The sequence below is a fragment of the Sciurus vulgaris genome (genome assembly GCF_902686455.1).
Source record: "Sciurus vulgaris genome assembly, chromosome: 4".
Taxonomy (NCBI): Eukaryota; Metazoa; Chordata; class Mammalia; order Rodentia; family Sciuridae; genus Sciurus; species Sciurus vulgaris.
In genome coordinates, this window is record NC_136464.1 from 165,646,983 (window position 1) to 165,660,902 (window position 13,920).

Consider the following 13,920-nt stretch of genomic DNA (forward strand, 5'->3'; position numbering starts at 1 on the left):
CATGAGGTAATAAGTTAAGCTTGGGAGCAATTCTTGTTCACATGCAGGGCAGGTTTTTGGGTCTATAAAACCAATTCGTCACTAATGCAATAGCTCTTGAATAAGAATAATCATTTGGCAACCAGAACATTCCCCACCTTGTCTTGCCAAATCACAAAACTGATTGTTATTATAGTTGGAAGTGCTTAGTGAAAGTCTCTCTATTGTCTTCTTCTTTATCAGAGTGGTAAGTTACATAGAACCACATAGCTGGGATTATTCAATAAATCAGTACCACTAACACACATGCTCCCACTTGCAAACACACACATATAAGAATGATATATGTACTTTAAAAAAATGAAGGTAGTGCTATCTATCCCATTTTAATTTAATTGGCACATTTAGTCTGTGCAGAGGTTTGTTAAGCTCTGTCGTAGCTGTGATTTTGAATGTAATATCTTTACTGATGCAAGGCCTGTGACTTAATATGAAACTATTGGTCTATCAGTTGCTGTTTTCACTATACTAATTAACAAGGACGACTAGAAACAATTTATTCTACCTGAAAAAAAAAACATTTTTGTGGACTTGCCTCACATCAATATTATCTCTCATTCTCTATGCAGAGAACCGTGCAAAGATCTTGACTTCCTTGACACAGCAGAATAACATTGATAGCAGCACAATGGCTAATCTGAGGAGGAGGAAGTAGCAAATAATTCAGCAAACAATTTATGACACATACATGCTAAAGAGCGAGGCATAAATCTCATGCAAATTCAGGTCCATCCACATCAGTGAAATTTCCATGCATTTAATAGTCTAAAAAATTGTCATGGTATCCTTTCAAATTGGGTCACAAGTTGTTGCTATTTCCACAGTCTGTCACCAACAAGAAGACATAGAAAACTTGGTTGGTTCTCTTACATTTCAGTTGCAACCTAAACAGCAAGGAAGGAATTCATCAGACTGCAGGTTTGAGAGGGATGCTGAGCAAGAAAAGACTCTGTGACAATTCCAGGATGTAGCGCAAACTCTGTTACTTGACTGGTCTTTAGAACCCAGCAGGTCCAACTGCTCTTTAATAGTCTGTTTCAAATAAGTATGTCATACTAAATCTCTGAAAATCCCCCACAGAAGATTCACAGAGGTGATCCCTAGGGATTTAGGCTCTTCTTCAGATGTAGGAGATACTCATCATAGCTGTCTATTAGGACTTAGGAACTTAATGCCTGTCTGTGGGATATAAGGTGCTTAAATAGCCTGAGGCATCATATTTAATTTAATTTGAAACCATCTATATCCTTGATACTGAGAGAGAGCTCTTCCTCGGGCACAGTTTTGTTTCTCATCCTGGCCCTGGCTGTTTGCCTTTCTTCCTCAAACCATGACTGCCTGCCTTCTCATGGGGAATATTCTGAATATTTGTCAGAATTTATATTTTTTTAAATTTGGGTTCTACACACTATTTTCATTTCCACTGAAGATAGGTTACAATAGTAAAGAGAACATGCCTTAAAGAGACTAACCAATTCAGCAAGTCCTTTGGCTTCATTGGCTAAATAGGAATTTGGTCAAAGGTATGTAAGATACCTTACACTGACCATCAGGAAGCAATGCTTTGGCAGAATAGTAAGGAACAGCGTAACAGCAGTTGGTAATAGCTCTGAAACGTATGACCACAGTTTTGGTTTAACATTTGTGAATAGGATCGGAACACACTATAATGTGCACACTGCATGTGTACATATGGACAGAAGCTATATATGAAATTACTTTGTATCACTTACATACCCTGTATATCTTAATATATATTAAAGTTCTATTTCTGTGTCTAAAATTTCATTCTTTGGTCAATAAAACACATTTTTTACTGTGTCTACTACTGCCTTTTTTAGTGTTTAAGAGGTAGAGAGTGAGGGTTAGAATAATTACAATTTTTATTCCAAGAGGAATTTAAAATTTAGTTGGGAGAATGCAGTTAAAATTATAAAAAATATATACATGTGTGTGTATATAATGCATATGTTTCCATGTTTTTATTCACATAAATATGCCTTATGTAGTTATAAAAAATGCACATATGCATATATATGTATGTATATTTATAATACAATGTGGAATATGCATGTAAGAAAAGTCGTAAGATAGAAATTCTGGAATGATGTCTTACTGGTCCACCCTTTCATTCAAGTTTAACTTTCTTAAAGAGCTCTTTGAGGAGACCTTGAAGAACTCTGCCCTTGTAGAGATGCTGGTTTATTAAGGTAAATCATTGTTACATATGTATTTCTGTAATTGTCATTTACTATATTCATATGCCAAATATTAAGTTTGTGGCTCTGTTCTTAGCACTATAAGGATACCTGGTTTAAAAACTATTTCTTAGAAGAACTTAATGAAGATGAAGATCTTTAAGAAGTTAATAGTCATAATACAATTACTGGTTCTGCCTCCAATAGTTCCTTAGTTTTGGGGTATACATTATAATTTCATAAAGTCTCAGTTTTATTACTTAGAAAATAGGGAAAATAAAAGTATCTTCCAAAATTCTTTTCATAAGGTAGCATACTATATTAGAAGCAACTTATAGAAATGCTTAATATTTATTTACTAACTCTGAAAAATTTATTTTCATTCCTAGTTACTTAAGATATTGTGTTAGTACTAATTTGCATATTTGCTAGAAGATGATGAACATTTACTTAAGCATAAATATGTTATCAGTCATGTATTGTACACATCATATGTTTGGAGATGTTTGAAGACTTTACAATAACTATAATCCAAAATTCTTTTTATTCTGACAATTTATCTCAATTCAAACATTACTTTAGCAAGTTTATTTATTTATTATTTTTCTATGCATTGAATTTCTGTATTTAAACTGCATGAGACTTCAAGCTGTGCTTTCAATTAACTCCAAAAAATCTTCCATTTGCAACAGCAAGGAGTCCCATCACGGAGGGTAATATCCACAATCTGTTTTTCATCTTATAATTACACAAGAAATCTTCTAACAAAGGAATGCTCACAAGAGACACAATCCAGTATAATCACACATAGATGAAGATCAGTTAAAATGTCTTGCTTTTCATTATCTTCTTTTTTAAAAGATCTAAGTTCTTTTGATAGATTTGATTCAAAGGCAAAGAACCATTTAAGAAATGAATGTGTATATGTTGTTTTCATTTGTCTTAAATGATGATGATTTTCTTTTTCTGGTAAGTGTTATTCTTTATATAAGGCAGCACTGGCTCTTGCAGCCTGGCTTTGCATTCTGTATTCATTTATAATCAACTGAACACTATTGAGCAAGTTACAGTTTTCCTGGATCATAATTTCATCTGTAAAATGGAATGATAAAATTAATAACCATTTTAATTATTATAACTTTTTAAAAAACTAATAGACTATATAGAGCAATTCTGAAAAAAGTACTTATCAATATTTACTTACGTATTCCCCTTGATGTAAAATTTTAACTGCTTTCTGAGCTTGGAAGCACAATCTTCAAAAGTGCAAGTGCAGGATTAAATTCATTCATTTTGATTGGTGGTTTATGTGCACACTCACGATCTGTCCTTGCAATTGTTTTCAACATTTTTTTTTACTTATTTATTGACCTGCAATTAATTGTCATAATTATTTGTAAAACTTGATGATTTTAAGGATTAATCTTTACTCATTCCACAAAATATCTTGACTCCATATTTACAACTCTGTTTTATCCCTTTAGTGTTAATTATTGGAAGTCACATATAACAGAAGGGAAAAAAATAAGTCAAAAGTCTTAAAATGTACACAAAAACACACAGCAAAGCTCAAGCAGAAAAGAGGAGAGGAAAAGGTTCAATCACCTCTATTTGGGCTTGAACTATTTGAAGGAAAATGTAAGAACTGAGATCTTACTATAAAAACAATAGGGAAAATATAATACAACAGGTAACTGAAGAAAGTCAAGGAAAACTTGTTTCTGGCTTTAAAATGCTTGGAAGAAATATCTTTTGTATGTAAAAGAGATGGCCCTCAGATTAAGTTATTCCCATCTTATCTATCTTGACCTTAAATTTATAAGTGTGAACCAAAGTAATTGGGTTTAAAGTATAAATATCCCCTACTTTAAAATGGCTATCTCTGTGTATACAGTTGTCTGTGCAAAATTTATCGCCATTTTCTCTTTAATCATCTGCAGATTTATGTCTCTTGAGCTTATATCTTACACAGAAAGAAATAGGTTGCAGTGAAGGTTTTTAACATACATACTATGCATTTTTTTGAAGAAAAATATGCTTAGTCCTACTGTTTTTTTCCTTGAGTCAGACAGACTTTGCGAAAAGGAACCTGAAGAAAGTAAATTCAAATTACAGATAATTAATGTCTATAAAAATCTTCCAATCGTAAATTAAACTAGCAGGTATGTGTACCTTGTAAATTCTTACAACTTGCCTCCTTACCATTACTTACCCCTCCTTTTCTTCTTTATTTAATTTAAAATACATATCGCATGACACACATAAGTTGTAAAGCATTAGGTATGCAAGTTGTACCAGAGACAAAGTCTTTCAATATTTGGAACCAGGAAAATAGAGCAAATATATGAGTCAACAATGGGTATTCAGAGTCGTACATCAGAACATATCATGAAAAAGAACAGCACGTACAATGACCTACAGTTCAGAAGGAACAGAGAATGGTAATAAAAGTGAAAGAAGTTTGGCAAGGCTGGATCTTAGGTAAAGAATGGGTTAGACGTTGATCTTGAGAGGAGAGTAGAGAACGTATAAGAAATGCAATTTCTTGTAGATTTTTTCAGTTTGTTTTAGCATCTTCACAGTAAGATGACTGACTACCAAAGTCTAAGTTAGGTAAATGACATTTCAAATACAAGTCTTAGGAAAAAACTACTGCTTCTATAGTGAATGGGAAAAAAATGGTTAAAGTCTGGAAAAGTAGTTATAGTATAAATGCCAAAGCGCTAAGAGAGAAGATGGTCATCTATAACTATAATAGAAAATTGAAAATAGAAAAACAAATGGACTTATTCAAAATTATATTTCTAGGTCTTCACAAATGAAGAATGAAAAGATCAGGTAATTTAAAGATGATGCCCCAATTTTCAGCATTGGCAAATATATGAAAATTGGTGGTACTTGCTAAACTAAAGATCATGAAATTTCTCAGATTAGATTAGAGAGTAAAGATCAATTTAGTTATGGACACATTGAGTTATAAAGTCCTACAGATTTTTAAGTATCCATGGGCAGTAGTCAATTGCTGCCTCAATTGGAGAGATATTTGTGCTAAGGATATAAATTTGAAAAATATCAAAGCACAGAAGTGTGACTATACCACAGTTGGAAGGACTGTATAGAGGGAAAAGGGGGGTGGGAGAGGTGGGGGGAAGGGAAAAAATAACAATGAATCGAACAACATTACCCTATGTAAATTTATGATTACACAAATGGTAGGCCTTTACGCCATGTACAAATAGAGAAACAGCATGTATCCCATTTGTTTACAATAAAAAAAAATGTAAAAAAAAAGTGACTATAATAAACTGTTACATATTTTATGAATAGGTTCATAGTAACCTACTATATATCTTATGAACGAATGTAAGAAAGGAGTTAGAAGTCTCCAAACACAATGAAAAAGAGATGAAAATGTCTATTACCCTGATATGATTAGTACACATTGTATACACAAATCAAATTATCACATGGCACTCTATAAATATATACAATTAAAAGCACAATAAAAACTTGAATCCATTGGATTGTGAAGATTATAAAAACAAAGGGTCAGTGGCAGACTGGGGGAAAACAGCATGGAAAATTGTGAAAGAGAAAAATATTGACAAGTTTGGGTGGGAATAGAAATGTAGGAAAAATAATAAGCCTGGGTCAAGATGCAAACCAACTGAAGAGAAATTTAAAGAAATGTCAGAGTGGGACATTTAATACCAGAATAATTTAATTAATTTGGAAAATAATTTTTTCATTGTCCTTACAGTTGTATATACACATAATGCTACAGCTCAATTATACTTTGCTTAGATTTTTATCCTGAAGGAAATCTTATATTTGAATATGAAAATAACTATCAAAACATGCATAGAAGTATTCATTATAAAACTATCTGATAATAACACCAATGTCTTTATAATAATATCTGAAAATAACTCTAATTTTCATTAGTAAGAAAGTAAAAAATAAATTACAGAAAAAATCATAAAAGGAACCTTATACAACTGTTAAAATCAATAAAGTTATATTTGCAGAGCAAAGTAAATAAAACATTAGAAATAGGATGTTAGTAAAACACACCAAAAAACCCCATAACATCTCCATAGAAATTATGATGAATCTCAAAACCATGTAAAACTTATCATTTTGCCATGTAAGGAAACATGCAAAAATATAAGGAAAATTGTTTTAAGGAACAGGAAAGGAATTTTTCAGGTGAAATTTAAGGGAGTAACCCCAGGAGGCAAACAAATGGTTATTGTGAAAAAACCAAGTGACTTTGTGCCAAAACCCATCCTTCTCTTTTTCCAAGTCACAGAACTAGATAACTCAGGAGATAATTTGGGAGTGCAGATGAGACACCCTTCTCTTCAAGAGAATGTACATGAAAGTGATATACACAGTTTAATATCTAGATTGAAGATAGGAAGACTTCACATTTTCTTTATCCATTCTACACAGAAATTTTGATGGGACAGTAATCCAATTTCAACCATGGAAATTAGGAAAATAGCTTTGGATGAGAGAAAAATATTATAGAGTAATCAGGTATAAAAAGACCTATAGCCCTCACTTTGACTTACAAGGTTCACCTTGGACTGTTACTAAAGATAAAAATATATTTTCATCTTTTTAAAAACCACTGAAACACTTTATTGCTTTATGACCTTCTTATGCATTCTGAACTTCCCATAGCCAATACAGATGGGAAAGGAGAGAAACACATCACATGTATTTTACTTATGTGTGAAGGGAAAATAAAGACATAAGAAAAAAAGCAAATGACCTTCCATGAGTTCTATATAAAAACATAAATATGATATGATCTCTAATAAAAGAATCAACATTCACGAAATGAAAAAAATAATAAAACTTTCAAATGTATGTTGACTTGAACTTCTAAGAAAAGAATTAATTTATCAATATAGACAACTATAACAAATAACATAGTCGTGTTTTACTTTTCAGTTCTTTCCTGTGTGTAAGCAGGAACTGTAAGAGCTTTGAACTACACTGTTATTCCAGTATACAAAGGTTCTACTACCTTATTATTTTATTGTCTAAATCACACAACTCTCTAGGTTGCCTTTAAAATAAAAGAGTAAGGAACTCTCATTCCAAATCATGCATATTTAGATCTGGAAGACACATGCTATGACGACTCACATTCTTTATATCACAATAGTGACATGTTCTTGCTGATTACGGAGGAAATGGAAAGAGACATTTTCCAAATGTTGTAGAAGAGTAGATATTAATGAATAATTAAACATGGATATTGTATATTGAATGCTATGAATATTTAAAAATAAAACAGTAGTGATATCTATCATACTCCACCTTTTTTGCTTATCTATCTTTAGTTCCTGTATCTTCCTACAAATAAAACATATGTAAGCCCATCCCAAGTGAAGGAGTTCAGAGATCTCATCCAGTTTAAAACTCAGAATCTCTAGATAATGATCAGCAGCACAATTTTGAGGAAAAAAAATTGTTATATATGCTTGAACTGTGCAAATTATCAGTTCTTTAATAACAATTAATTATTCTAAAGTACATGGTTAAAATTGACTTTACTTGAGAAAATTGATTATCTTTAATATGAAAATATCATGCCCTATAATGTATTCTACTTTCAGTTCTTCATTTTATTTTTATAAATAAAATACTGTACTCTTTCTGAAATAAGGAGGGTGTTGCAAAATAATAATAAATCAATTAGCATGAAATTTAATTATAAATACTTTGACATAGATCGCATAATAAATAATTGAACTATTGCAGATGTTTCTTACTTTACTGTATTAGATTGCTCATTGACATAGATAATAAATTTCCCTCTGCTCTTCAGCCTGAGAGCACTAATATATGTGTTGTTTAATGGGCAATATTACCATAATATTGTTTCACTCCATAATAATTCAATTCCCAGCAGGCCATTTGAATGTGGAATTATGGTTTCATTTAAAAGGAAATGTGAATTAATCCTTAATTTAAAAAAATTATAGTGTTATTGCTTCTGAATACAGGTATTTAAAACCTTTTCTGTATTTAATGATCTTGTTGAAATTTTTTTAAGTAGGTATGAAATCAAAATAAAATAGCAATAAGAACTACGAAAGCCAATTGCAAATAACCATAACAAAATCTGTATACTTTTTCCTTTCTCTTTGGGTAGATATGAAAAGTCCCTACACTGGCACCATTCATTTTCCAGGTAATATAAAGTAAGTAGTCATTGCATGCAGTTTAGAATCAGATTCTACCTGCTTAGTAGATTAACAGTGTTTTCATCTTGAAAAAGTTATTTGATATCATTAAAATTTAGTTTTCTAATTTATAAAATGTAGGTAATAAAAATAGCTACCTTGTGGGGATCTGGAAAGGATTGTTCTAAGATTATTGGTATCTCTCAGACACACAGCAAACTCTGTTGTTATAACAATTTCTTCCCTTGTTTTCACAAAAGGAAGACGAGACAAGGAAAATGTGGGGACTGTCAGCCCTGGTGTGAACATCTTCACATCCTCTCAGGGAACAAATTTACCAGAACATTTTCTGTGATGACAGAACTGATATTTTATTTTGAAAACATAGCTCAAAAAAAAAAAAAATAGAAGAAATGATACCAAGGAAAACCCTCTCAGAAATGATATGCTTACTAATCTCTTTTAAAGGATCAGCATCATTAGCTGGGGGGACTTATCTTCCATTAAAATTTCTTTTTCAAAAAATTTATTGAAATAGTTTAAGTAATTTTATAGACTTTTGTTTCTTACCCAACTGCTTATATGTATCCATTTAGAAAAAGATAGCTTTTTGAGTACTCAGTATCCTCCTGAATAAAAATTCCAGGTGGGCTCAGTTGCCACTGATATAAAAATTAGTACCACTGAGCGATTTTGAATAAGACCAAAAGTATTGACTCTGAAGGCCTTAGAACAGCATTTCCCATAGAATAAGGCCTGGTTACATGCTAATGAATAGAAAGTAAACATGTACTTGATTTTTCCCATGCTTTCTTTCTTAACCATTCTTTTATCAATAGGTTTTTTTTAAAAAAAGAATTATTTTTAGTTGTCAATGGATCTTTATTTATTTATTTATTTATTTGTATGTGGTGCTGAGAATTGAACCCAGTGCCTCATACATGCTAGGCAAGTGCTTTGCCACTGGGCCGCGACGCCAGCTCCTATTTATTGTTTTTAACATTAAATTTCTTGTCTTATTGACAAATCGATAAAATCCACAAAAATAACAATTTAATTTTAGCGTTTTTTTTTTTCATATGTAGTTTTCTCAGGGTCAGAAGCTTTTGTTTTAAGATTTTGTATATTGTCAGGTCAAACTGTTTCAAGAGGATTGCTTCTTAGGCTCACACATATCACACGTTATGGTTGAGTTTCCATTTTTAAGGTAATATGAGCACATGTACTATACAAATTATGAGAAACAAATATATTTTGTAATGATAATTCAAAATCAGTTTTTTCTTTTTTGTTAAAACATGACTTGAGTTGTTTGATTTGTATAATATCTGTACATTGATGATATTATTTGTGCCAATAAAATGGTACTTTTGGTGAAAAATTAGAATATTTTAGTTGTTGAGGACTGAGGAAGGAAAGTGGTGTTCACTTATAAATGTATAATTTTACCAATGAAGACTAAGCAGGGTAACAATTTATATGGAATAAATGTGCCACAAGTCAAAGAGAACAGGAGAATTGAATTATGGCATAGAGCACAGTAGTGAAAGCAGGCCAAAAATATAATAGAAACTAGATTACAGCAGGTGCTATAATATTTCTCATTATTCCTTTTCTATATGAATATTTAGGTCATTAACAGCAATCCTCTTACATATTGCATCTTTATTGTAATAAAGATTGCAATAATAGATTTATTGAAGTATATTTTATTATTTTTTAGTGAAATACTGTGGGACAAACTATTAAATTGAATGACCAAGAACAAAAATGGATTGATAGGTTGAAACTGTATCATCATAAAATAAGAAAAAAATAATAAATATGACAGTGACTAACATGAATTTTGTTATACTCCCAAGTGAAGCAAAACAAATTGAGCAAATAAAGAGTATTTCATATCTATTAGTCAAGTTAATTTGTATTTATCTTGTTTTGTAGTTTGCTATTATATATCTTAATTTTTTATTTCATATTTTAAGAGAATCATAATACTGAGAAATTTATCTGTAGGTTTTATTTGTACTGTCCATTTGGGCTCACTATTGTATTAACCCCATAGCTGGCATCATGGGGACCAATGCTAATATGAAGCTCACAGTGCATGTTATACCCTTACAAATTACCTGTTTAGATCCATCAGGGCTTATTTCTTCTTACCAGAGAAATCTGTGAAGTGTGCAATTCAGTAAAGCACCTGTCTCTATGCTATTGCTTAGAACTGCTGTTCCACAGAGTATAGTTGCTACTTTTCACATGACTAATAATGCATTTCAAATTCAACTTTATGTTGATATTTAAAAATTTGTGTAATATGTATTACTAAACAAATAAATTTTAGAATATTGCTTTGTGCTAGTTCCAGAACAATTTTTAAAAGACAAGAATTCCAGCTGTCACTTTCCATGTCTGATAATATGATTTTGAACAAATTTAAGCTCAAGCGATATCTAGATTAGCATTATCACCAATGAAAATGTGCCAACTTTATAAACATATTCTTACCAGTTTTCTCTATTAAAACTTTGATCATTTTAGTAATATTGAGCTCTGATATAAACTGCATAAATTCTCTTTCTCACTAATTCTGTCTTTCCCCACTATGCATACTTTCACCCAACCACAAAGGAAAATGTAAAAAGTCCAATTTTATACTATGTTTTCCTCTCATTTTTTTTAAGATTTGAGATATGCTCTTTTAATCTAAACAAAGTATAATTTCCTGTATTAAGTCTCCCCGATCTTACGTGGATACAGTAATTTTTCCTTATATAGTACATTATCTTAGTTCATGATTTAAATTTACCATTGATTATAGTCTTTACCTTTTACTCTGGAGGTGCTCTTTAATCTACCTGCAAAATATTCATTCTGGAACCGGAGTTCAAATTTAAACTCTGCCACTTAATTGTCATGTGAATATTGAATGTTTCTTAAAGTTTTATCACTTATTTTTTCAATCATATAAATTAGAATAATGCCTACCCTTAACTAAAATACTTTATGGTAATTACATGAATTACCATTTGCAACAAAATTGAAATACTCCTGGAATATAGAAAGAACAAATAAAATATTAACTTACTTGTCAAGAATTTTTCTAAGGCACATTGTACCTTGGGATATCATGGTGCTTTATCTGATACTTAAGATGTTTTAAAAAATTCTGAATAACATTAATTTGATACATTTCCTTATCCATGCTGCCCAAATAACATTTTCGGTAGAGTGTTTTAAAATCAATGTGAATGCCATTTGTCCTGCTGATGCTGAGTGGTGTTACATGGAGTATTTCTACTTAGTAGTCAAAATAATCTCCACCTACTGCCATGATAATTCTTAATATAATAAATTTATCTCTTTCCAGGGTTGCTTGAGTGGAAAAAGGGTGTGAAGAAAGATAGAAGGTGATTTCCAAATACTATGCTCTTTTGATGTTTTCCCAGTTCACCTGCCACCTATTTAGCTTTTCATTCACTGTTTTATCCTGTAAGCATAACTTTAAAGTTACTGTGATATAATGTCTGGGCTGCCCTTCACTGGAGTACCAGAGTTCAGGTGATGTCTGTTGGTAGGAAGGAACCAGGTCTATTCAAGCACTGGCAGTCTCCATAAGTTTGAAAGGCTTAGGTCTCAAAGCTCTATCATGAGAGGGCTCAGTGGTACAGAAGACTTTCATGGAGAGAACAGGGAGGTACAGTGATCAGTAAGCCTAGGTGCTGGGTAGGGCTTTCTGCATCCACAGTTGTATCTCCAATTTTTTTCTCCAGCAGAACATCACAATGGAAATTAAGCTCAGGCAGCTAGTTAACAAAAACCTGAGAAAGGATTTCTCTTCATCAGAAAGGATTAGGAAGAGTTGGAAGTCAAAAGGCAGATTCAAAAAAGCTCCTATTATATTAAGGCCTTTAAACCACAGAAGATATGCAAGCAGAAACAAATTCAGAAAATCATTCTGAGTTGCCCTATAATGTATACATAGGTATGTTTTCACAAGAAGGGATTTATTTGTTCTCACCGCATAAAACCAGGGACAGAAGAACAAAAATCTGTTCTCCTGACTAGCATGTGTTGCCATTTTATTTTGTATTTAATATGAAAGTCAAGTTATGTGTTTGAAAGAAATAATGTCGCTTATAGATATTTCCCTCAGAAGTTGTTCTGCCATATATTTAGACTGCTTGCAACTTGAATTTGAGTAACACTTTACATCTAAAGATCTCGTCTTTCAATTCCCACATCTTGGAAATAAAATGGACTTGTAGCATTGGCAAAAGAATTTCGGGTTACCAAAAGAGAATGAGTGTCAAAAGAACTTTTATGGAAAGGAAATAGAGGTAGAGTAAGCAGCACCAAAATGTTGCTGCTGGGCGGGGTGTTCATCCTCCACGGTTATGTCTCCTCCTGGGGCAGGAACCTCACAAAGGACTTCAAGCTCAGGTGGCTCCTTAACCATAAACCATTGCAATGAAGATGAAATCCCAGCCCAAGGCCTTGTCCTCATGTCCTTTCCAACAGTTTGCCTATAGATTGAAAAAAGCAACAAAACTGCAAGATAACCACAAAACATCTAGAAGAAACACACCTCTAGGGAGCACGGTGACCAAGATAGGAATGTAGCCTCAGTGTAACAGTAAGGTACCCACTGGTAGGTGGAGAATGAAGATGCTCATGAGATGTGGGATGTAGGAAACGGCATGATCAAAACGTGCGAGGACAGTGCACACGTGCAAGGAAAGCTGGGTGAGAGCTTGTCACCCTGCCCTGACTCCATCTCTAGTTCAGCCCCTGCCTACTGTCCCTCTCTGTTAGAGCCCCACACCAAGATGGCACCGCATCACTCCCCGCCCCACCTCTCTCTCAGCTTGCCCACCTCCCATTCTTGAATGTGTCCTTATAGTCAGTCTCTTGCTCTGCTATTCATACCTGATGCATCTGTAGATTGTCGGCTGCAGCCCAGTCAAGAACATGAATTTACAAGTAGATGTCTCCTTTCTTGGAGACCTCAAATCCCTGTGCACTGAGACCTGTCCAGCCTTAATTTTAAAGTTACCACCTGTCAATTTATCTATTAGGATTGCCTCCAGCCATCAATTCATAAATCTATCTACTTACGTAGAGAGTAAGAGGAGCAATATTTTCCAGGGAAAATTAAGCAACTTTCACTGCTCTGATTCTCATTTGCTCATAATATAAAGACTTGGCTAGAAGCATTCAAGTTTTCTGAGATAATTCCATATGTATCCCTAAAATACCTTTCAGCTTTCTGCCTATATGCTTCTGGAAATTTTGATATGTATATTTATGATAGAATAAACAAAACAAAATTTATCCAGAGAAAATCATAAGCTTCAGGAAAACCTCTTGGGCATTAAATTGTCTATTTCCAATGCCTTGTTAAAATATTCATGTGAGAAGCTCAAATACCTTAATCTTTTTTCTCATAATATATAAATCTTGAACTTACAAATATATATTGC

At 32.5% G+C, this 13,920-nt stretch overlaps 1 long non-coding RNA gene across 5 annotated transcripts in view; it reads left to right on the top strand.

Annotated features, from left to right (window-relative positions):
• Positions 1-13,920, top strand: part of LOC306660145 — a 174,825-nt gene that overhangs the window by 125,354 nt on the left and 35,551 nt on the right. The window contains exons 3-4 of one of the 5 annotated variants that reach the window (XR_013763570.1): positions 2,193-2,249; positions 8,410-9,282. The exons of 3 other annotated variants lie outside the window; for them this stretch is intronic. This is a non-coding gene — a long non-coding RNA (uncharacterized lncRNA). Of the gene's footprint in view, positions 1-2,192; positions 2,250-8,409; positions 9,283-10,163; positions 10,321-13,920 lie in introns of those variants that run through there. One more of the 5 variants, XR_013763569.1, reaches the window with a different exon arrangement.